We start from the raw sequence: 23,279 nt of genomic DNA on the forward strand, positions 1-23,279 counted from the left end.
GCATCTAGCCCAGAAGCTTCTAGAGACTGAGTCTTCTTGGCCCCTTGTGGCTGTGGAATGGGGACCCAGGCTCCAGGAAGGGATGTCTATCAGGGAGAAAGTGTGGGACAGTCACCTCCTTTTCCTGGCCATCAGGGATCGTGGGACACAACCCACACTAATGTCGTCCACATCTACATCAGGCTGGAGGAGCATGCAGAGCGGGTAGGCGATGTCCCTGCTGCGCAGGTAGGGGCTGCATCTGAGCTGGTCCCAGGACTTGGAGTGAGCGCTCCTTTTGGTCTTGGGTGTTGTGTTGGGGGTGTGGTGGCAGAATTGAAGGGCTGACTTTGCATTGATCCAACACCCTGGGTGAATGGGTGCTCTAGGGTGTCCGTGGGCACAGGTGGCTGTGACCCACACATGGGAAGGTGTGAAGGAAGCACACAGAAGACAGTGCCCTGAGCTATGCAGGTTTTCTGCTCATGGGCAGTGCTCCTTGGCAAAATTCAGCTAGTCTGCTTGTTCCTAGAGCACAGAAGGCCCCTAAGGTCGTGAGTGGTTCATGGGAAATCAGGTCAGTCTGTTGCTGGGCATCATGCCTGGCAGGAGGAGAGCTTCAGCCTGAAATGACGGTCTGGGGGTGACCTGGAATGCCAGGTGAGGTAGAAATTGCCCAGGGAGCCTGATCCACTCCAGTCTGTATTGCTTCTCTACCCAACAACCCAGACCTAGACAATGGCCCCCTGGCTGGCTGGCATCTGGAACAGTTAGAATGTTCCTCTGGTTCAGTCGAAGGAGAAGATCAAAGTTAGTAGAGCAAAGGAAACTATGAAGATTAGGGCAGAGATACATGGAAGAGAAGAGCACGTGAGAAAAATCAGTGAAAACAACAGTTCTTTCTTTTGCAGGTTTACCAAAATTGACAGAGACAAAAATGGAACCACTTTATACCAACCAATTGGCTCCCTGAGATGAAGCAGATCATTCTGAGAAGCACACAAACTACCAAAGTGACTCCAGAAGAAATGGAAACCCTGAGCAGACCTCTAATAAGTAAATAGACTGAAGCAGTCATGAGAACTTCCCAAGAATGAAAAGTCCAGAACCTGATGCTTTCTCTGGTGATTTGTCCCACACGTTTAAAGAAGACAGAATACCAATCCTTCTGAAAGTCTGAAAAAAGTACAAGAGAAGGGAACACTTCCCACGTCACCCTAGAATGCCAGCATTGTCCCGATTCCAAAGACTGACAAAGACCTTACAAGAAAAGACAGTTGTAGGCCAAAATCCATTATGAAGAGCGAGGCAAAAATCCTCAACAGAATTCTAGCAGACAGAATCTAGCAGCACATTGACAGGACTCTACATCATGACCAAGTGTGATTTACACCGGGAATGCAAAGGCTGTTCAACGTAGCTAATCAGTGTCCTAGACCACATCCAGAAGAAACATGATCATGTCAATTGTTGTAGGATAAGCTTTGACAAAATCCAAACCTTTTCATAACAAGTGTTCTCAATAAAATAGAAATAGAAGGTTAAATTGTGATAAAGGAGAGGTGCCTGGGTGGCTCAGTGGGTTGAGTGTCCGACTCTTGGTTTGGGCTCAGGTCATGATCTCAAGAGTCTTCAGATTGCGGTCCAGGGAGGGCTCTGCACTCAGTCGGGAGTCTGCTTGGAGATTCTCTCCCTCTGCCCCTCCCTACTCTTGGGTTTGCGTGCTCTCAAATAAATAAATAAATAAATAATTAATTAAATAATTAAATAATTCTTTAAAAAGATGATAAAGGATATTTATGAAAAATAACTCATATGTATATCATTCTCTGTGGTGAAAGACTGAGAGTTTTCTCCTTAAAATCCCCAAAAAGTCAAGGATGCCCATGTCCACCAATTCATTTCCATATTGTCATGGAAGTTTGGTCAGAGAAATGATACAAGATTAGTTACTAAAAGCTCACAAATGGAAAGGAAGAAGAAAAAGTTTATTTATATATGACATGATTTTCTATGCAAATAATCCTAAGAATTTGAAAAACTCTGTACGAGATTATAATATTTCCCGAAAGGTATGAGCAGAGAAGACCAACACATATGGATCAATGGGATAGTGCTGAGAATCAAGGAATACATACATGTACAGTCAGTTGTTTTTGAACACGGAGACCAAGATCAGTCAATGAGGCAAAAACAGTGTCTCCAACAAACGGTGTTGAGAAACCGGATATCCACATACGAAGGAGTGAAGTCAGAGCATTCCCTTCCACCCTATAAAAAATTAACTCCACATGGATCCAAGAATGAACTTTAAGAGCGAAAATTCTTAACACTCAGAAGGAAACTAAGAGCACCTAGGGGCAGATCTTCCTTCCCTTGGATTTGGCAATATGGTGTCTCTTGTATGGCACCCGAAGCCCAAGCAACAACAGAGAAAACAGAGACACTGGACTTCAACGTTGCTAAAAACCTTTGTGAATGAAAGGGTAATCTCAAGAGAATGTAAAGAAACCCAAGGAATGGTAGGAAATATTTGCAAATCTCATACGAGTCTTGCATCTAGAATGTGTACAAAACTCCTCCAACTTAAGAACCTAAACAACCCCACTGAAAATAATAGACATTTCTCCAAAGAAGATAGTCAGACGACCCAGTAATCACATGGGGCGATTTTCCTCATGAGATCATACGAAATGCAAGCCAACACCACAGTGACATGCCTTCCCCCACCCAGGAAGAGGGGCTCTAGTGAATAAGCAGAAATAACAAGTGTCGGAGAGGATCTGGGGAAACAGAACCCTCATCCATTGCTGGGGGAGATGTAATATGGCGGATCCACTGTGGCAAAGGGTATGGCACGTCGTCCACACGTTGAGCATACTGTTTTCATTTGGCCGAACTCCACTCATTCTCTAAACAGAAGAATGGAATACAGGCCCTCTAACAACAGCCTGCACGTAAGTCTTCGTAGCAGCACTCTGGACAATAACCGAAAGATGAAAACAACCCACAGGTGCACCCACAATTGAATGGACAAACACAACGTGGTCTGTTCATACAATGGGATTCATTCAGCCACGCCAGGAATGAAGTAGTGATACACGTTCTCACGTGGGTGAACTTCGAAAACATCCTACTCAGTGGAAGAAACTAGACCCCAAATACCACATACGGTATGATCCCACGTGTATGAAAAATTCGTCCCAGGTAAATGACAGGTGCCAGATCAGTGATTGCCTGGGAGCAGGGGGATGGGGAATGGCCAGTGACTGCCTGCTCAGAGGGTGTGGGCTTTCTCTCCAGGGCATTAAATGTTCTGGGACTAGATAGGGTGATGGTGCCAGCACGGGAAATGGAGTTGATAACAGTGGTTTGCACACTTTGAAATGTTTAAAAAGATAAAGTTTATTTTATCTTAAGCTACAAATATACCTGGAGACATGAAAAGAAACCAAAGCCAAAAGAGAAGAAAAGGAATGCGTTCGCTGGTGAGGACAGGCTGACTCTGGTGCTGGAACTGGCCCTGGTTGGAGCTCATCAGCTGCTCCGGGAGGTGGGGCCAGAGCTGGCTGTAGCTGGTGCTGGATTGGGTCTTGCTCCCACTGGCCCTAGCTCTGCAGGGGGAGCCAGCGCTGGCTCCAGGTCGGAGGTGCCGCCGGAGCTGAGTGTGGAGCCGGTCCAGCTCGGAGTCTTGCCTTGGCTCTAGCTCTGCAGTCGGCGATGGAGCCGTAGGTCCAGGGGCTTCCTCCCACTGGGGCGCACGTGGCTCCAGCTCCCGAGCTCCTGGCGAAGGCCCCGCAGCAGGACATGGAAATGCCTCGAGCTCTGCAGCGGGCTTTGGGTCTGTAGCTGCTTCGGCAGCAGTGTCGACTCTGCAGCGGTGACCGGCCCCGGGGCAGAGGCCAGTTCTCCGTCTCGAGATGGTGCCGAAGCAGCAGGAGGAGAGAAGAGCACCACCCTGCCAGGGGGATCACCCTGTGCTGATCCCCACAGCCCGTCCCTGTGCCTTGTCAGAGGAAACCGGCCTCCCCCAGCAGCGCTGAGCTGCCTCGAGACCTGGCTCTCGTTCTCGGGCTGCCTCTCACTCTGCCAGTGGTGCCGGATCGGGTGGGAGAACTGGTGTGGAGGTGGCTCTGCTCTGGAATTCACCCCGGAGCTGCTTTTGCCTCCGGAGGGGGACCGCGGGTCGGAGCTGGAGGGGCTCTAGTGTGCGGGGCCCTGGCTCAGGCTCTCGAGCTGCTTCCACGGCTGGCTCGAGTCAGCGCCGGGGCACGTTCTGGTTCGTCAGATGGTTCGAGATCTTAGCTGCCCCACGGCTCGTTCAAGGTCTCGTGCTCGAGGTGCTCTAGCTCTGTATCGCCCACTTGCTGACCGTGGGTGAGATGCTGACCCACCGGTTAGGCTGGGAGCTCCGAGGGCAGGGAGGGTGTCTGGGGGTCCCCTCTGCGTTCCAGCGAACAGACACAGGTGTGGGTGATGCCCGCGTGGAAGAAAGCGTGAACACAAGAGTCTGTGGCCCAGACCTCTCATCTGTAACAACATCCGCCGCATCACGGTGCTGCTGGGGGAATCCCACCGACTCACTAAACTTTGAAGTGCTACCACCTCCCAGGCACTGTTCTGGGGGTTGGGGACCCAGAGGTGAGGAAGCACGGTCCCTGCTCGCGTGGGGCTGGCCGGAGCAGAGGTCAAACGAGGACTTCAGGTCCCCGGCAAGTGTCTCTGCTCAGCTGGGGGCAGCTGCTGGGAGCAGCGGGTCAGGCCCTTGTCCCCGTCTGGCAGCTCAGGACCGCCCCGCGTGGGGCGCGTGGTGAAGGGGATGCAGGATCCTTGGTCAGAATCCCCCCGTAGCCATTACCCCCATGTAGCCGGTCCTGTCACCGTCCCGAGTTTTGTCATCCATGAAGTGGGCAGGGGAGGAAAGCCGTTCGTGGGTTCAAGAGCCCTATCCAAGTGCGGAACCGGGTCTAGGTCATCTCTGGAGGGGGATTCAGCTCCAGCACCTGCCCCAGAGCTCGAGCCAGGTCCTCCAGCGATGCGTGCCGCAGCTCCCGAGACTGGGGCAGCTGCAGCTTCGGCTCTCGCGCCAGCTCTGGGATCCGAGCCCGGTTTGGAGCTTGAGCAGCTCCAGCACCAGCTAGGGAACTCGCCAGCCAAGGGCCAGCACCTTCACCGTCACACCCTCACAATCGCGCACGAGGCCAGGAGAGGGGCTGGGGGCGGGAGGGTCCCTGCTGGGCAGGTCACCCCGGGTACCTTGGTCACTCCACTCAGAGCTCCCCCTCCCCTCCCCTCCCACAGGTCACAGCCCCAGGGATCCCCACCCCTGCTTCCCAAACAAGGCTCAAGGTGGACAAGCAGACCTGGGATGTTGGAAATTGAGGCTTGTACCTTCAACACTGTATACGTGTTGACCCAGAAACTCCACTTTATGGATTCTGTTGCAAAGAGAGGTTGATGGACACAGTGTTCCCTTCTACACGGTGGGAGTGAGCTGCCCACGCTAGATGATGGGTGCACCTGTGGCCTGGGATGGGTGCTGCTCACTGTTCTCCCAGACAGGGGTGCCCGTCACCCTTCTCTCCCGGGGACCTCCGTTTCCACACGTTCTCGCCAGGGCTGCTGGTCCCCAGACCAGACACCTGCCAGTCTGAGGGTGACCAGTGCTGCCTCCATAGGGTTTCCTTTGCCAGAGTCCTTCCCCGGGAGCTCCTGAATCTCTGACTGCCCCCATGCCTGTCCCCCTCCCCTTGGACTTGCATGCATTTCGTCTCTGTCCCTGTGGAACCCAGTGACTTGGAGCATGGTTTGGACCAGAGGCATGGGAAACCTTTCTGTGACCTTGGGTTGTGAGCAATGCTTTGGCCCTTTGAGGTGTGTCTTCCAGCTTTCTGCATTTCCCTGGTTTCTCTGTGGGTCACAGGAGGAACCAGCCCTTTCCTGTCTGGGGTCAGGCTGAGGTGTCCCAGCAGGAACAGGGGTCTCCGCCCCGAGATTGTGTCCATATTTACCAAAGGGGGCTCTACGGTTACATCTCATCTGTAATCTATCGGGGATTTCAACATCCAATAAGGGAAATTCTATGTCAAGTCAACCCAGAAAAGAAGGAGTCCCCTTTGAAAATAGGGGGGCAGACACAAAGGCCCATACTGTGTGATTCCACGTACAGGAAACCTCCAGAACAGGTAAAGGAACAGAGAGAGGAAGCAGCTTCGGGGTTTCCAGGGAGGCCTTCTGGTTCGGGGACTCCTTTGGGGAAGCAGATATTCCACAGCCATGTTCTGTGGTGTGGTGGCCCAGCGTTGGGAATGTACTTGATGCTCAGGACTTGTTCAACTGAAAACAATTCATTTTATTTAAAATAAATAATAAACAGCATATAGGACATGGAAAGAGAATAGAACAGTTAATACGAACCAGAGAGAAAGAACATAGGGGGAGGGGATGAAACAATCTGGCGGGGCATCGGGGTCGGGTGATGGAGCTAAGGGTAATGGTACAAGGAGCTCTCCCCGTGAGGATGTGGGCTCTGGATGTGGTTCTGGGAGCCCTGCAGGAGCAGGAGGAGGGGCAGGGCCAGATGCAAGAGCAGGGCCAGACGCAAGAGCAGGGCCAGGGCCAGGATCCATGGTAAGAGCTGGTCAGGGGCAAGTAGAGGAGCACAGGCAGGGCCAGGGGAAGGGGCAGAGGCCCTGGAAAGCAGGGGAAGGGGCATCGGCTCTGGCAGGGGCAGGGGCAGGAACAGGGACACTGGCAGGGGAAGGGGCATCGGCTCTGGCAGGGGCAGAGGCAGGAACTGGGACGCAGGCAGGGAAAGGGGCATTGGATCTGGCAGGGGCAGGAACAGGGACACTGGCAGGGGAAGGGGCATCGGCTCTGGCAGGGGCAGGGGCAGGAACTGGGACGCAGGCCCGCGAAGGGGCATCGGATCTGGCAGGGGCAGGGGCAGGGACACTGGCAGGGGAAGGGGCATCGGCTCTGGCAGGGGCAGGGGCAGGAACAAGGACGCAGGCAGGGGAAGGGTCATCGGCTCTGGCAGGGGCAGGAACAGGGACGCAGGCAGGGGAACGGGCATCAGCTCTGGCAGGGGCAGGGGCAGGAACAGGGACGCAGGCAGGGGAAGGGGCATCGGCTCTGGCAGGGGCCGGAACATGGACGCAGGCAGAGGAAGGGACAGGTGCCGGGGCAGGGGGTGGGTCAGGGGCAGGAATGGGCGCACACGCTGGGGCAGGGAAACGGGTAGGGGAAAGGGAAGGAGCTGGGTCAGAGGCAAGGATAGGAGCACAGGGAGGGGCTGGGGAAGGGACAGTTGCAGGGGCAGAAGCCGAGTCAAGGGCAAGAACAGGAATACAGGCAGGGGCAGGAGAAGGGGCAGGATCCAGGGCAGGAGCTGGGTCCGGGGCAAGAACAGGAACACAGGTAGGGGAAGGGGCAGGTGCAGGGGCAGGAGGTGGGTCAGGGACAGGAACAGGACCAGAGGCAGGGGCAGGGGCAGAATCCGGGTCAGGGGCAAGAATAGGAGCACAGGCAGGGGCAAGGGAAGGGGCAGGATCCAGGGCAGGAGCTGGATCAGGGTCAGGATACGGATCAGGGGCAAGAAGAGGTGCACAGGTAAGGGAAGGGGCTGGTGCAGGGTCAGGAGCTGGGTCAGGGGCAAGAACAGGTGCACAGGCAGGTGCTGGGGAAGGGGCAGGTGCAGGGGCAGGAGGTGGGTCAGGAGAAGGGACATTGGCTCTAGCAGGGGCAGGGGCAGGGGCAGGGGCAGGAGTTGGGGCAGGGGCCGGAACAGGAGCACAAGCCGGGGAAGGGGAGGGGGCAGGTGCAAGGGGAGGGACAGGGTCTGCCGCATTGGCACGTACAGGACCCGAGGCAGTATCTGGGTCAGGGGCAAGAACCGGGGCACTGGGAGGGGTAGGGATGGGTCAGGATCCAGGGCAGGAGCTGGGTCGGGGGCAGGAGCAGGGCCACAGTTCGGGGCAGGCGCAGGGGCGGCGGCTCTGATAGGCACAGGGGCAGGCTCTCCGGAGGCAGGTTGTCCAGCAGGCCCTTCCTGGCCCCCGTCAGGCTGTCCGTGGGTGGGTGCCGGGTCACCTGCCGGCTCCTGGTCTCCTGCTGAAGTCGCAGCCACCACCCCTCCGTCCAGAGCTGCCAATGGAGTTGGAACCGGCTCTAGCTCCTCAGGTGGTGGAGCAGCTGTGAGAGGAGAAAAGCTCAGCCCGAGCCTGCTCTCCGTGGAGACAGAACCCAGCCCAGGGCCTCCCAGAGAAGCCGCAGCCAGGAAGGAGCCCTCCCCGGGGCGTCTCCCCAACCGCAGTCCACCCGCTTGGCGCTCTGAGCCCAGTCGTTGCTCCAGGCCCCACACCAGGCTCTGGGGGCTCCTCCCTGTGGGGCCAGCCCCCACCCTTCTGCACACACCCACGGGCACCCAGCCCCAGGCTTCTCAGCCTCAGGCTCGGCCTCCGTGGGCTCCGGCTCCTGGAGCACAATGCAGTCAATGACCACCAGGGACAGTGGTCTGGGTGGTGTCGGAGGCCTCTCCCCACAATCCCCAGCACCTGCTCCAGGGGAGTCCTGTGGGGTCACGCTCCGGATCCCGGACATGGAGTGGGTGTCCGCCAGCCTTGTGCTGATCTCATCGGATGTCTGCAAAGACAGGGACGGGTAGCCGTCCCGGAGGCATCCCAGTCCTGCCCGGCCAACCTCCCTGTCCCGTGCCCAGTCGCCCTGCTGCTCCCAGATCAGACACACACCTGTGGGTGCACAGCCCTGCACGCGGGACAATGACCCATCCCTGCAGGGCGATCGAGAGAAACCCTGGGCAGAAGCTCACAGCCCCCCACACCCCGTCCCACCCAGCCAGCCTTGACCTTGAACATGACCTGCCCACGGGTTATCTGACCCCTCATCAGCCTGCTCTTGAATGGCGTTGGCCCACCCCACATGACCCCTCTTCACACACACACACACACACACACACGGAGGGGAGGGGACCTGGGGCTGCACAGGTGGATTAGACCCTGTGGGGCTGGGTGGCCGGCTCTGGGCCTCCTGGTGTCACCTTTCGGGCCTTCCGACCAAACGGCCAGAGGCGGTGGGGAGCCCTGATTCGACATCCCCAGCGGGGGGCAGCGTTTGCAGGGCGGGCTTTCTTCAGCCTGCAGCATCCAGACTTAGGGAGGCAACAAGCCCACATGTTCATGGTTGGATGATCTCCAACGAAATGAGCTGGGCAGGGGGCTGTCTCTGGAATGTGGGTGCCTGGTTACCTGGGTTCCAAATTCTGTTGGACTCTGTTGTCAGGGAAGTGAGGTCACCACTGCCTGGGGTCCCGTTACCCAACTTCCTCCTCACACAAGACCCCCGCCCCGAGGGCCCCCTCCCCCGGCTGCTCAATGCTCCCCCTCCCCCCATGCCCCATCCATACAGTGACTCCCTCACAGCCCCCCCACAGCCTTCCCAAGGCCTGGGTGCAGCCGGTGTCCCCGCTGTGAGGACACAGAGCTGGCTTCAGACTGGGCTCCAGTGCCTGGATCAGGCCTTCAGTGCAACAGTTGCTGGATGAGCGGGCTTAGTGAGGACCTTGCCCAGGACACTAGCCCCATGACACTGTGAGGGTGTTCCCAGTCCCCAATTAAGTCATGCAGTGCAGCAAGTGATTATACATCAGGGTGGATGATGCAAAGTACAGTGCCGTGAGAACATGACAAAAACCTTTAAATGACAGAACAGTATGTAGGTAAACATACTATATACTATGTAAGTGAAGGGAAAAGTAAACAACGGGGTCAGAAAGAGGAATGGGAGTTCCCAGAAGCGGGCTGGAGTAGTCAGGGCGTGGGGGGTGTCTCATGGAGGAAGTGACCAAGGAGACCCGTCACCAGTTACAACAATGCAGCATCAGGGTTTGAGCTCTGCCCGACCCGCGACCCCCAGGGGCATTGGGGGCATTCTAGCTCCAGAGGACCTACAGGCTGCAAATCAGCCTGAGTCTAGCATCAGTGGTATGTCTTCTTTGCTCCCGGGTGTGGCTCTTTCTCTGCCTCTTGAGGCTTTTGAATCTCCTTTTATTTTCCTCTGAAGTGCACTATTTTGTGTGGGTTCAGTACTGTTAGTTGACACAAATTCTTTGTGAAAATAAGTGGAGTATAAATCATACTTGTTTCCTAATTAGATCTGAACATATTCAATAATAACAGCTTTTCCCCAGGCCCCTGGGTCTTCATCTGCTCACCAACGCTGAGATTTTTAAAAACATTATATTTTTAACAGTTTCAAAGAATTAGTTTGTTTTTTAAAAAATTCCAGAAAGTCACACTTTTAATACTCTATAGAATGATCTGTAAACATTGAATGAGCAAGGTTTTACAGGATGAGGGAAGAATTGGCTTTGTGGCCGGGTTTGCCCTACTCTTTACTCCCTGTTGCCCCCGTGTGGCCACTCTCCAGATAGCATGTGGCAGAATGTGTTCCAACCTGTCAAATTCAAGGGAGAATAAGATAGAAGAAGGTTGGTCCTTGGATCTCCTAGCTCCTAATAATCATGAAATAATTTATGAGCTATATTCTAAATCAGAGCATATGTTAACTTGATATTAGGGTTAGGTTCAGGGTCAAGTTGAATACAGTAATTATGTACAGCTTTTTGTAGGTCAGTCATACGTCCATAAACTGTTTTTAAAAAATAAAACGGGAGAGAATATAGTCACTCAAAGCACTGAGCACCTTTCCTGTCACAGTAAATATGTAACGAAACGTATTTATTGTTTAACCTTAGCTGAGGACCGGGAGCTGGTCCTACAGGTACTTGGCAGGTAACATCTGTGGCCAGCTGCCCATCTCTTCCCCCGACACCCACACCCAGCTCAGCACATCCTCTGCTCTGCTCAAGGGCAGCCCAGAGAGACCAGGTCCAGGTGTGGCTCCCTCCTGTCAGGCATGGCTTCCTTCCGACAGGTAGAGAAGGTGGCCAGCTCACAGACACATGACATCTTCTTTTGGTTACTTGCTATCTGCGTCACCTTTTTGTCACCTGGTCATTAACATTTAGCTCCTGTGAGAACCTGAGTTTGCAGGTTTCTGTTCACATTTCAAAGTGTGCAGATATGTGTTGACTTTGTTCGCTGTCCCTGGGGAGGATATACAGGGTTAGGGTATGGGTTAGGGTACGGGTACAGGTTAGGGTACGGGTTAGGGTACGGGTACGGGTTAGGGTTAGGGTACGGGTACGGGTATGGGTTAGGGTACGGGTCAGGGAACGGGTTAGGGTTCGGGTACGGGTTAGGGTTCGGGTATGAGTTAGGGTTCGGGTACGGGTTAGGGTACGGGTTAGGGTTCGGGTACGGGTTAGGGTACGGGTTAGGGTACGGGTTAGGGTTAGGGTACGGGTTAGGGTTAGGGTACGGGTATGGGTTAGGGTACGGGTACGTGTTAGGGTACGGGTATGGGTACGGGTATGGGTACGGGTTAGGGTATGGGTTAGGGTTAGGGTTAGGGTACTGGTTAGGGTACGGGTTAGGGTTAGGGTATGGGTACGGGTTAGGGTACGGGTTAGGGTACGGGTTAGGGTTAGGTTAGGGTACGGGTTAGGGTACGGGTTAGGGTTAGGGTACGGGTTAGGGTTAGGGGTTAGGGGTTAGTGGTCAGGTTAGGGTTAGGGTTAGGGTACGGGTTAGGGTACAGTTTAGGGTGGGGTTAGGTTTAGGGTTAGGGTACGGGTTAGGGTTAGGGATTAGGGGTTAGGGGTTAGGGTTAGGGTTAGGGTTAGGGTCTCCCTGTCCTCTGCTGTATAGAGACCATTCTCCTCTGGTAAGCAGATTGATCATTTCAGAACATAACCTTTGAGGCTCTCTGCGATCCGCTCCCCACCTGTCTGTACTCTCCAGCCTCACCTCTCCCACTGCAGCCCCCCTCTGTGGGCCACCAAGCTGTGTGGTTGTCCCACATGTGCCTTGGGCCTGACTCCAATCCTTTACATTCTCTGTGCCCTCTGCCAGGAGCACTCTTCTCTCCCCTTGCATCATGTCTGGCTTGTTTCCCCATTGGCTGGGTCTCTACTTGCCCCCTGGTGACCTGACTCATGTCTGCTGGGTGTATGTGCTCGTCCCATATTTTAATGTAGTATTCACCTTCCCTGTGTGAGCGATTTACTAACCTGCGAGGTATGGGGTAGGCACAGGGAAGTAGTCTTAGTGCCTGTGTAAAAAAGTCAGTCTCAGGGCGCCTGGGTGGCTCAGTCATTAAGCGTCTGCCTTCGGCTCAGGTCGTGATCCCAGGGGCCTGGGATTAAGTCCCATGTCAGGCTCCCTGCTCAGCGGGGAGCCTGCTTCTCCCTCTCCCCCTCCCCCTCCTTGTGTTCCCTCTCTAGCTGTCTCTTTCTCTGTCAAATAAATAAAATCTTAAAAAAATTCAGTCTCAGAGGGGCTCACCACACTTGCTGACAATGGGGGAGCTGCTGTCCCCACAGTGAGGGGCAGGTAGTCCCCTCAAAGGGGGACCAGCCATGTGAGGCAGTTGGACAAGACTTCCAATGTTTTGGGGCCAGGGAGATGTAGACCTGGACCCAGAAGCTCACACCCTTGGATTCAAGGCTGGGGCCTAAGCAAGCCCCCTTTTTCCAGGAGTCATCTTTCCCCTTCCCTGCCCATGGGCTGAACCTGATTCCTGATCTGGGGAGTTCGAGGGTGACCCCTCCTAGGAATACCAGTGGTTTACTGATGGACCTTGTCAGCCAGAGGCCCAGTAGCCTTCAAGGGAGGACCCTATAGGGGGTGGAGACAGCTCTGTTGGGGACCAGTGACAGCCCACTCAAAGTAAAGTGGGGGACCTGGCCGGCCCTGCTGATTCTACCCAGTCTGTAGGACATAGAAACACGGGCTGTGCCCAAAGGTGCTCAACTAATGGCAGGTGGGGACAAAACCTGCAGGGGGGCAGCTAGGGGAGGGCACCTGCAGGGTTTGCCCAGGAGCTCAGCACAGAGGGAGTGTTCCTGGCTCCAGCATGCTGACTGTGTGGCTGCATGGGTTTCTAGCCTCCCAAGCCTCAGACTCCCCTTTGTAAGGTGGGGCACTGATGACCCCCATATCTGGGAGCAGAAGGTAGGGAGGCCCTGCCGGCAGATTCACTCAGGACAGGTCAGGAGGTGGCTGTTGCATAAAGCAGCCCAGGGCCTGTCCCCATGAAGAAGGTGCACACGTCCATGACCCCCAGCTCTGGGGTCCTGCTGCCAGCCTCTGGCAGTGACCCTCTTCGTGCCCTGTCCCCTGCCCCTGTGGATACGGGGTCTTCCTGGAGCTGTTCCTGCAGAATCACTTCATGGTGGACACAGGGTCATCTACTATGTCTTCACCGACCAGCTGGTTGCTGTGTCCCGTGTGCCCCTCCAGGAGCACTGAAGGGTGATGGTTCTTGAGGTCCGTGGTGCCCCACACTGGCAGGATGTGTCCATGCAGCACATGGCATCATGAGCTGCTTCTATGAGGAGTGCTTCCTCTATGAGGTGGATGACATGGTGTGCGGGGATGTGGACATGAAGTTCTGTGACCACGTGGGCGTGGAGATCCTGTCCCCCCTCTTTGGCACCCTGCACCCCGGTTTCTACTGGGTGGCCTGTGAGGACTTAAGCTATGAGCGCTGGTCCCAGTCCCAGGCCCACATCCCCAAGGACCAGGGTGACTTCTACTACATGGGGGCCTTTTTTGGGGGGTTGTGGCGGAGGTTCACCGACTGACCTCAGCCTGTCACCAGGTGATGGTGGTCAACTGGGCCAATGGGATCGAGGCCATGTGGTACGATAAGAGCCACCTGAACAGGTACCTGCTGGACCACAAGCCCACCAAGGTGCTGTCCCTGGAGGACCTGCGGGACCCACAGCTATTGGGCGGTCCCTGGAGGACCTGGGTGCAGCTGCTGGGCTGGCCCCAGGTCATGAAGAAGCTGAGATTTGGGCCGTGCCCAAGAATCACCAGGACACCTGGAACTCATGAGGGGCTGTCCCCGTCTCCAGCAGCGGGTGCTGACTTCAGCGGAGCCATCAGAGCAGGTTCCTACTTCTGTCCCCTCGAGGGACACTGTGGAGTCCAGTACTGTCTGCACGGGCACGTCCAGTGCCCCAGCCGCACCTGCTCACAGGAGGCCTGCCTGGGGATACAGCGTCCTCTCTTTGCGTTCACTACATTTTCTTCACTTCTGGGTCATTTGCAGCTGTGAACGGCTCCAGTTTTATGTCAGATGTTTTTCTGTGTCAATGCTGAGCAACCATTTTTAAAAAGAACAATTGAGGGAAAAGGTTTTCTCCCTGGTTCTAAACAGACACCGCCTGGTGGGGCTGGGAGCAGCCCTGTAGCAGCCGTGGAGCCAGAACGGGTCCTGGCTGGGTCTTCCCTCCCAGTCCTTGCACCTTGCCATGGCCATGGGGCTTCAGGGTCAGGGGTGCACCGAGCCACCTCTCAGAACCCCGGTGCCCTCACCGCCAGAGGTCTTGGCCGTGACCGCTAGCTCAGCCTCCAGGAGCATGGTGCCCTCTGGGTTATTTCCATTTCCTGCCGTGGATTTATTTTTTATTTATTAATTTTATTTAATTTTTTAAATTTAAATTCATTAGCCAACATATAGTACATCAGTAGATTTTGATGTAGTGTTCAGTGATTCATTAGTTGCGTATAACACCCAGTTCTCATCACAACATGTGCCCTCCTTAATACCCATCACCCAGGTACCCCATCCCCCCACCCTCCTCCCTTCTGTAACCCTCAGTTTGTTTACCGGAGTCCAGAGTCTCTCATGGTTTGTCTCCCTCTCTGATTTCTTCCTGTTCAGTTTTCCCTCCCTTCCCCTGTAGTCCTCTGTGCTATTCCTGACATTCCACATAGGAGTGAAACTATATGATAATTGTCTTTCTCTGATTTATTTATTTCACTTAGCATAATCCCCTCCCGTTCCATCTATGTCAATGTAAATGGTAGGTATTCATCCTTTCTAACAGCTGAGGAATATTCCATTGTACATATATACCACATCTTCTTTATCCATTCGTCTGTTGAAGGGCATCTCGGCTCCTTCCACAGTTTGGCTATTGTGGACATTGCTGCTATGAACATTGGGGGGCAGGCGCTCTTCTTTTCATTACATCTGTATCTTTGGGGTAAATACCCAGTAGTGCATTTGCTGGGTGATAGGGTAGTTCTGTTTGTAACGTCTTGAAGAAACTCCATACTGTTTTTCAGAGTGGCTGTACCAGCTTGCATTCCCACCAACAGTGTAAGAGGGTTCCCTTTTCTCCACATCCTCACCAACATTTGTTGTTTCCTGCCTTGTTGATTTTTGCCATTCTAAGTGGTGAAGGTGGTATCTCAATGTGGTTTTAATTTCTTTTTCCCTGATGGCTAGTGATGTGGAGCATTTTTTCATGTGTCTGTTAGCCATTTGTATGTCTTTGGAGAAGTGTCTGTTCATGTGTTCTGCCCATTTCTTGAGTGGATTATTTGTTTTTTGGGTGTTGAGTTTGAGAAGTTCTTTATAGATCTTGGATGTCAGCCCTTTATCTGTAATGTCATTTGCAAATATCTTCTCCCATTCCATGGCTTGCCTCTTAGTTTTGTTGACTGTTTCCTTTGCTGTGCAGAAGCTTTTTATCTTGATGAAGTCCCAAAGGTTCATTTTTGCTTTTGTTACCCTTGCCTTTGGAGACGTGTCTAGCAAGAAGTTGCTGTGGCTGAGGTCGAAGAGGTTGCTGCCTGTGTTCTCTTCTAGGATTTTGATGGATTCCTGTGTCACATTGAGGTCTTTCATCCAATTTGAGTTTACCTTTGTATATGGTGTGAGAGAATGGTCCAGTTTCATTCTTCTGCATGTGGCTGTCTAATTTTCCCAGCACTATTTATTGAAGAGACTGTCTTTTTTCCATTGGGTATTCTTTCCTGCTTTGTGGAAGATTAGTTGACCATAGAGTTGAGGGTCCATTTCTGGGGTCTCTATTCTGTTCCATTGATCTGTGTGTCTGTTTTGTGCCAGTACCATACTGTCTTGATGATCACAGCTTTGTAATACAGCTTGAGGTCACCTGCTTTTGTTTTATTTTTATTATTTTAGTGAATTTTAAATTAATGTATAATATATTATTTGTTTCAGGGGTACAGGTCTTTGATTCATCGGTCTTATACAATTCGCAGTGCTCACCATAGCACATACCCTCCCCAGTGTCCATCACCCAGTCACCCCACGCCTCCCAACCCCCTCCACTCCAGCAACCCTCAGTTTGTTTCCTGAGATTAAGAGTCTCTTATGGTATGTGCTCTGGTAAGCGCTGTGAATTGTGCAAGACTGTTGAATCTCAGATCTCTACCTCTGAAACAAATAATGCAATATATGTTAAGAAAAAAAAAGAAGAAGAAGAAGGTAGCAGGAAGGGAAGAATGAAGCAGGGGAAATCGGAGGGGTAGATGAACCATGAGAGACGATGGACTTTGAAAAACAAACTGAGGATTCTAGAGGGGAGGGGGGTGGGAGGATGGGTTAGCCTGGTGGTGGGTATTGAGGAGGGCACGTTCTGCATGGAGCACTGGGTGTTATGCACAAACAATGAATCATGGAACACTTCATCTAAAACTAATGATGTAATGTATGGGGATTAACATAAGAATAAAAAAAAAGTCTCTTATGGTTTGTCTCTCTCTCTGGTTTCGTCTTGTTTCATTTTTCCCTCCCTTCGCCTATGATCTTCTGTCTTGTTCCTCAAATTCCTCATATCACTGAGATCATAGGATAATTGTCTTTCTCTGAGTGACTTATTTTGTTTAACATAACACACTGTAGTTCCATCCACGTCGTTGCAAATGGCAAGATTTCATTTTTTTTGATAGGTGCATAATATTCTCTGTATATATATATACACACACCACATTTTCTTTATCCATTCATCTGTTGATGGACATTTAGACTCTTTCCATAGTTTGGCTATTGTGGACATTGCTGCTATAAACATTGGGGTGCACGTGCTCCTTCGGATCCCTACATTTGTATCTTTGGGGTAAATACCCAGTAGTGCAATTGCTCGGTCATAAGGTAGCTCTTTTTTCAACTTTTTGAGGAACCTCCCTAGTGTTTTCCAGAGTGGCGTCTGCCTTCGTTTTAAATGGCTCTTTATGCTGGTGTTTGTGAAATGTGGGCACTCACTCAGTCTGGATGCATGTGCCGCTGCGATTCCTCAGTGCCCACACATGGTTTGTGCACTCTCTCTGGACCATCTGCCTGCACTGTGTCTTAGCAAGCACTTAGTGATGCCACTGTGAGCTCAGGCACCCAACAAGGCGCAGAGCATGAGAGCGAGAACTAAGATACAGGATCCCTGCTCTTGGGCCTTCCTGGGACTTTCGATGGACCCGTCCTCCTGACTCACTACTCTCCTATTGTGTAATAGACATACAACTGATACCATTAAGCACGTTTCAGGGTACAATTCAGTGGCAATAAGTATATTCACTCTTCTGCACCTGCCGCCTCCATCCACTGCCACAACTTTGTCATCCTCCCAAACTGAACCTCTACCCAGGAGACACTAACCCCCCATTTCCCCTCCCCAGCCCCGGCACCCAGCAGCTCCTTCCACCTCTATGAATCGGAGTGCTCTCTGTCCCTCACAAATGGGGTCCTCCCGTATTGGTCCTTTAGGGACTGGCCTATTTCACATAGCCCAATGGCCTCAAGGTCTGTCCCTGTGAGCCTGGACCTGACCCACTTTCCCCCCAAAGGAGTGTCTCAGCCCTCTCCTGTCTAAGCCAAGCCTCCTCAGTCCCTTCTGCTCCCCTCACCTTCCTCCTCCGCCTGAAGATGATCCCAGCCAATCTGCAGCTTTGAAGACCTATTCAGTCCAGATGCCAGGCACATACCCCGGGGACCTCGGGCCTCACCTACCCCATCTGTCCACGTCAGGTCCCTGCCCACCCCCCACCAGGTGGCCACCTGCTCATCCCAAAGGTGTCCCCATCTCAGGAGAGGGAAACACCAAGTCCAGACCCTTGGAGTCCTCTGTGACTTTTTGCTTTCTACCAACTCTCCCAGTAGTGAAGTGGCTATGTACTGAAGTGGACATCCATTGTCCAAAACATTTAAAGGCATATGTGAGTCTCTGCTGCCTAGGCAATGGATAACAGTTGGGGCAGATAGAAACCGAACAGAATCACTGGAAGAAAGGCTGAGGAATGAGGAGCTTTAGGGAAGAAGGGCCTGGAAGCTGTGACTGCCCGTACCTGACCTTCAGATGCCCCTCAGTGACTCCTGTGCCTCTGGTGTCTTCCTGGAACCCTGACCTGGCTGTTTTCAGACAGCTCATCCAGCGGTACCCTCAGTTTCTGGGAGGGGGATTTGCTGGAATCTGCAGTGTGTCCTACTGCCCCACCAGGATCACTTTCTGAAGGCACATTGTCTGGGCCCCAAGACTGTGGGTCTGTGGCTTGGAGGGATTCTGAGCAGAGCTGGTGGGATGGGAAGGCTGCAAGGCAAAGAGGTAGGTTTCCAGAAAGCCAGCTGGGGTCCCCGGCATCCTACTGTTTTTGATTCAGAGCCCTGAGATCTTTAATATGGCAGCAACGTTACAGCATGGGCCAGAAAAGCAAATTTCCCTGTGCAACCAACACCACCTAAACTATTGGCCATTTCTTGTCACTTGAGCTGAGTACAAAGGATTGGGAGTCAGGACTTGGTGGGGGGGCCCTGGACCAGACTTTGTATTTGGGGGACAAAGGCCATCCAGAGAAGCTTGTGCTGAGCCTAAGGAGAGGGTCTGTGTGGAGACCCCAGCTGCAGGCACTGCTGTCCAATGATGCCCCCTCAGCCCGACCCAGTGCACCTGCTGCTGGGGGAGCACCTGCCCCCTCCTCTCTGCCTGAGGGCTCTCTCCTGCACTAGGTGCCTCTTCTCCTGCCAGCCACTGCCAGCCTGCAGCCTGGGAGGGTGGATACCCCGAGTTTCTCCAGCTGCTGGGGGAGCACCTGTCCCCTCCTCTCTGTCTGAAGGCTCTCTCCTGCACCAGGTGCCTCCTCTCCTGGCAGCCACTGGCAGCCTACAGGCTGGGAGGGTGGATAGCTGGACGACCTCCAGCCCTGGGGACAGAGCCAGTGAGGGTGGGATGTGGTCTCCCAGTAGGCCTGAGCGCCAGGTCCCCACGGTGTTCACTCTCCTCCTGCAGGCTCACTGTGCCATGTCCTCCCTCAGGCTTCCTAGGCTTAAGTCCTCCTCTGCTCGCTGACCATCCTTGGCCCAGGCTCCACACGTTGGGACTGGGAGCAGGTCATCTGGACCTTCTGGACTCTCGCTTCCGTGCCCGTGACACGGACACAGGTTGGTCTCACAGAATGCTTGGAGGAGACCCAGTGCAGGAAGATGCAGGCAGCTGCAAGGGAGATGCCATGTGACCCCAGAGGGAGCGCACAGGCTTTGCACAATGCACCGGGCTCACAGGACCCCCATGGGATGCGGGCGCCAGGCCACGGGGCACAGGAAGTCCTGGTGGGGGTGGCCCTGGAGGGGAGGCCAGAGAAGGGTCCCAGAAGGGGCAGGAGACAAGGAACACGACAAGACAGAGCTTCCCAAGGAGGTCAATGGAAGGATCAGAGGATCGCAGAGACCCTTGGGGAAACTCGGAGGCCCTGGAGATGTTGGCTGAAATGCCGTCATTGGGTCAGAAAAGTTAGTCACAACCACCCAGTCGACACTGGGTAATTTACTTTGTGGTTCTAAGAATCAGTGCGTACCTGCCATTAGAACTCACACTGCAGGAAGTCTAGGATATACTCACTCTTCATCACTTTTCAGGACTCGATTTTTCTAGAGGAAGTGCCAAGCATTGGCCTCTGTTTTCAGGAGCAGATTCTTGGTGCTCATCACCACTCCTAGCCGTGAGGACTGACCCCTGTCACCTCCCACAGTGGACGTGACCATGTGGGTTGGGGGGTGCTCACTGATGAAGCCCCAGTGCTCAGTACACAGCAGGGACCCCCGGTCCTCTGCTGAATGAGGGAGGAAGGGGGGAAGGAGGGAGGGAGTGAGAGGGAGGGAGGATGGGAGAAAGGGAGGGAGAGAGAGGGAGTGAAGGAGGGAGGGAAACCACAGAAGTTGGGTCCATCCATCAGGAGCCCTTATTTGGGGTGAGGTCCGAGGGCACCACAGCCCCGGCCCTGGATGGTGGCTCAGGTCCTCCCAGTGCTGACCTTCCTTCTCCTTGGCCCTCTGTCATCCTGGATCCTCTCCACCTCCTCCTCCTCCAATTCTGAATGTTCCCAGGAACAGGGTGGCAGGGGGGGTCTCAGGAGGGGCTTCCCAGATCCTGTGCCCCGAATGACAATGTGACAGTGGCTACAGGACATTCTATCATGAGGACTGGGACTGTGGATCCCATCCATCTCCTCGGGCATTAGCGTTGTTCCATTCCCTGCTCTCTCCACCACTGCTGTGATAAACACTCCTGAGAGCAGATCTGTGAAAAACCGAGCCAGAGTTTCCGGGGGTTGGTCAGAGGCCAAGCATGCCAGGTGCACCTGTGGCCTGGGATGGGTGCTGCTCACTGTTCTCCCAGACAGGGGTGCCTGTCACCCTTCTCTCCAGGGTACCTGCAGGGGATCTCCGCTTCCTCACGTTCTCCCCAGACCAGACACCTGCCAGTCTGAGGGTGACCAGTGCTGCCTCCTTAGGGTTTCCTTTGCCAGAGTCCTTCCCCAGGAGCTCCCTCATCTCTGACTCTGCACGTGCCTGTCCTCCCCCCTTGGACTTGCATGCGTTTGGTGTCTGTCCTTGTGGAACCCAGTGACTTGGTGTGTTGTTTGGACAAGAGGCATAGGAAACCTTTCTCTGGCCTTGGGTTGTGAGCAATGCTTTTGTCCTTTGTGGTGTGTCTTCCAGCTTCTGCATTTTCCTGGTTTCTGTGTGGGCCACAGGAGGAGCCAGCCCTGTCCTGTCTGGGGTCAGGCTGTGGTGTCCCAGCAGGAACAGGGGTCTCGGCCCCAAGATTGTGCCCATAATTCCTAAAGCGGCCTCTCTGATTACATCTGATCTGTAATCCATCAGGCATTTTAATATCGAATAAGGGAAATTTTATGACAAATAAACACAGACGAAAACAAGTCCCCTTTGAAAATAGGTGGGCAGACACAAAGGCACCTATTGCGTGATTCCACTTACAGAAACATCCAGAACAGGGAAAGGAACAGGGAGAGAAAGCAGCTTAGGGGTCTCCAGGGTCTGGGCTGGGGGAGAAATGGGCAGGGGGGCTTCTGGTTCGGGGACTCCTTTGGGACACGAGATATTCCGCAGCAATGTTCTGGGGTGTGGTGGCACAGCGTTGGGAACGTACTTATGCTCATCACATGTTCAGTTGAAAACAAGTAATTTTATTTAAAACAAATAATAAACAATATACATAACATGAAAATGAACAATATGAACCAGAACAATATGAACCAGAGAGAAAGAATATAGGGGGAGGGGATGAAACAATCTGGCGGGCCGTCGGGGTCCGGCGATGGAACTAAGGGCAATTGTACAAGGAGCTCTCCCCGCAGGGCTGTGGGCTCTGGATGTGGCTCTGGGAGCCCTGCGGGAGCAGGAGTAGGGGCAGGGGTTGGGATAGGGGCAGGGCCAGGGGCAGGGCCAGGTGTAAGAGCAGGGCCAGGGGCAGGGCCAGTTGTAAGAGCAGGGCTAGGGGCAGGGGCAAGGGGAGGGACAGGATCAGCAGTCATGGCAGGTGCAGGATCCAGGGCAGGACCTGGGTAAGGAGCAGGAACAGGAGCTCCGGCAGGCGCAGGGGCAGGGGCAGCGGCAGAAGAAGGAGCAGGAACAGGAGCTCAGGCAGGGGCAGGAGAAGGGGCAGCAGGTCTGGCAGGGGAAGGGGCAGGAGTAGGGGCAGGGACAAGAACAGGAGCCCAGGAAGGGGCAGGGGAAGGCACAGCGGGTCTGGCAGGGAAAGGGGCAGAAGCAGGAGCAGGAAAAGGAGCAGGAACAGGAGCTCAGGCAGGGGCAGGGGAAGGGGCAGCAGGTCTGGCAGGGGTAGGGTTATGAGCAGGAGGAGGGTCAGGGACAAGAACAGGAGCTCAGGAAGGGTCAGGGGAAGGGGCAGCAGAGTCTGGCAGGGGCAGGGAGAGGAGCAGGAGAAGGAGCAGGAACCGGAGCTCAGGCAGGGGAAGGGGCAGTGGCTCTGGCAGGGGCAGGGGAAGGGGTAGGAGGAGGATCAGGAGCTGGGTTGGAGCAGTGGCAGGTGCAGGATCCAGGGCAGGACCTGGGTCAGGGGCAGGTGCCAGTTCTTCCTGGTCCACGTCAGGCTGTCCGTGGGTGGGTGCCGGGTCACCTGCCGGCTCCTGGTCTCCTCCTGAGGTCGCTACAGGCACCACCACTCCGTCCAGAGCTGCCGATGGAGTTGGAGCCAGCTCTAGCTCCTCAGGTGGTGGGGCAGCTGTGAGAGGAGAAAAGCTCACCCCGTGCCCGCTCTCCGTGGGCCTTTGCAGAGACAGAACCCAGCCCAGGGCCTCCCAGAGAAGCCGCAGCCAGGAAGGAGCCCTCCCCGGGGCGTCTCCCCGACCGCAGTCCACCCGCTGGGCGCTCTGAGCCCAGTCGTTGCTCCAGGCCCCACACCAGCCTCTGGGGCCTCGTCCCTGTGGGGCCAGCACCGACCCATCCCCACACACCACAAACACCCAGCCCCAGCCTTCTCACCCTCGGGCTCGGTCTCCGTGGGCTCCGGCTCCTGGACCACTGTCCGGTGACCAAGCACCTGGGACAGTGGTCTGGGGGGTGTTGGAGGTCTTGCCCGGCAATCCCCAGCACTTGTTTTTGGGGATGCCTGTGGGGTCAACCCCTCCGTCAGGGAGGAGGGCCTGTCCGCCAGCCGCCTCGGGAGGTCATCCGTGGCCTTCTGCAAAGACAGGGACGGGTAGCCGGCTGGAGGCATCACAGCCCTGCCCGGCCATCCTCACTGTCCTCCTGCCCAGTCCCCCTGCTGCTCCCAGATCAGACACAGACCTGTGAGTGCACAGCCCTGCACCCGGGATGCAGTGACCCATCCCTGCAGGGCTATCGGGATAAACCCTGGGTAGAAGGGGCAGCGCCCGCACACCCCATCCCACACGGCCAGCCTTGACCTTGAACATGGCCTGCCCACTGGGAATCTGACCCCTCATCAGCCTGCTCCTGCTCAGGGTGGCCCCACCCCGCATGACCCCTCTTTACACACACACACACGCACACGCACACTCACACACAGACACGCACAGACACACACACACGGAAGGGGGCCTGGGGCTGCACAGGTCAGATCAGAG

General features: G+C 54.6%; 1 pseudogene; it reads left to right on the forward strand.

Annotated features, from left to right (window-relative positions):
• Window positions 1-211: 211 nt before the first annotated feature.
• Window positions 212-13,961, forward strand: LOC135362173 (histo-blood group ABO system transferase 2-like; annotated as a pseudogene).
• The last annotated feature ends 9,318 nt before the right edge of the window (window positions 13,962-23,279 follow it).

This window comes from Mirounga angustirostris, unplaced genomic scaffold, assembly GCF_029215605.1.
Source record: "Mirounga angustirostris isolate CCGP_5_RB_7025 unplaced genomic scaffold, mMirAng1.0.hap1 SCAF_12, whole genome shotgun sequence".
Taxonomy (NCBI): Eukaryota; Metazoa; Chordata; class Mammalia; order Carnivora; family Phocidae; genus Mirounga; species Mirounga angustirostris.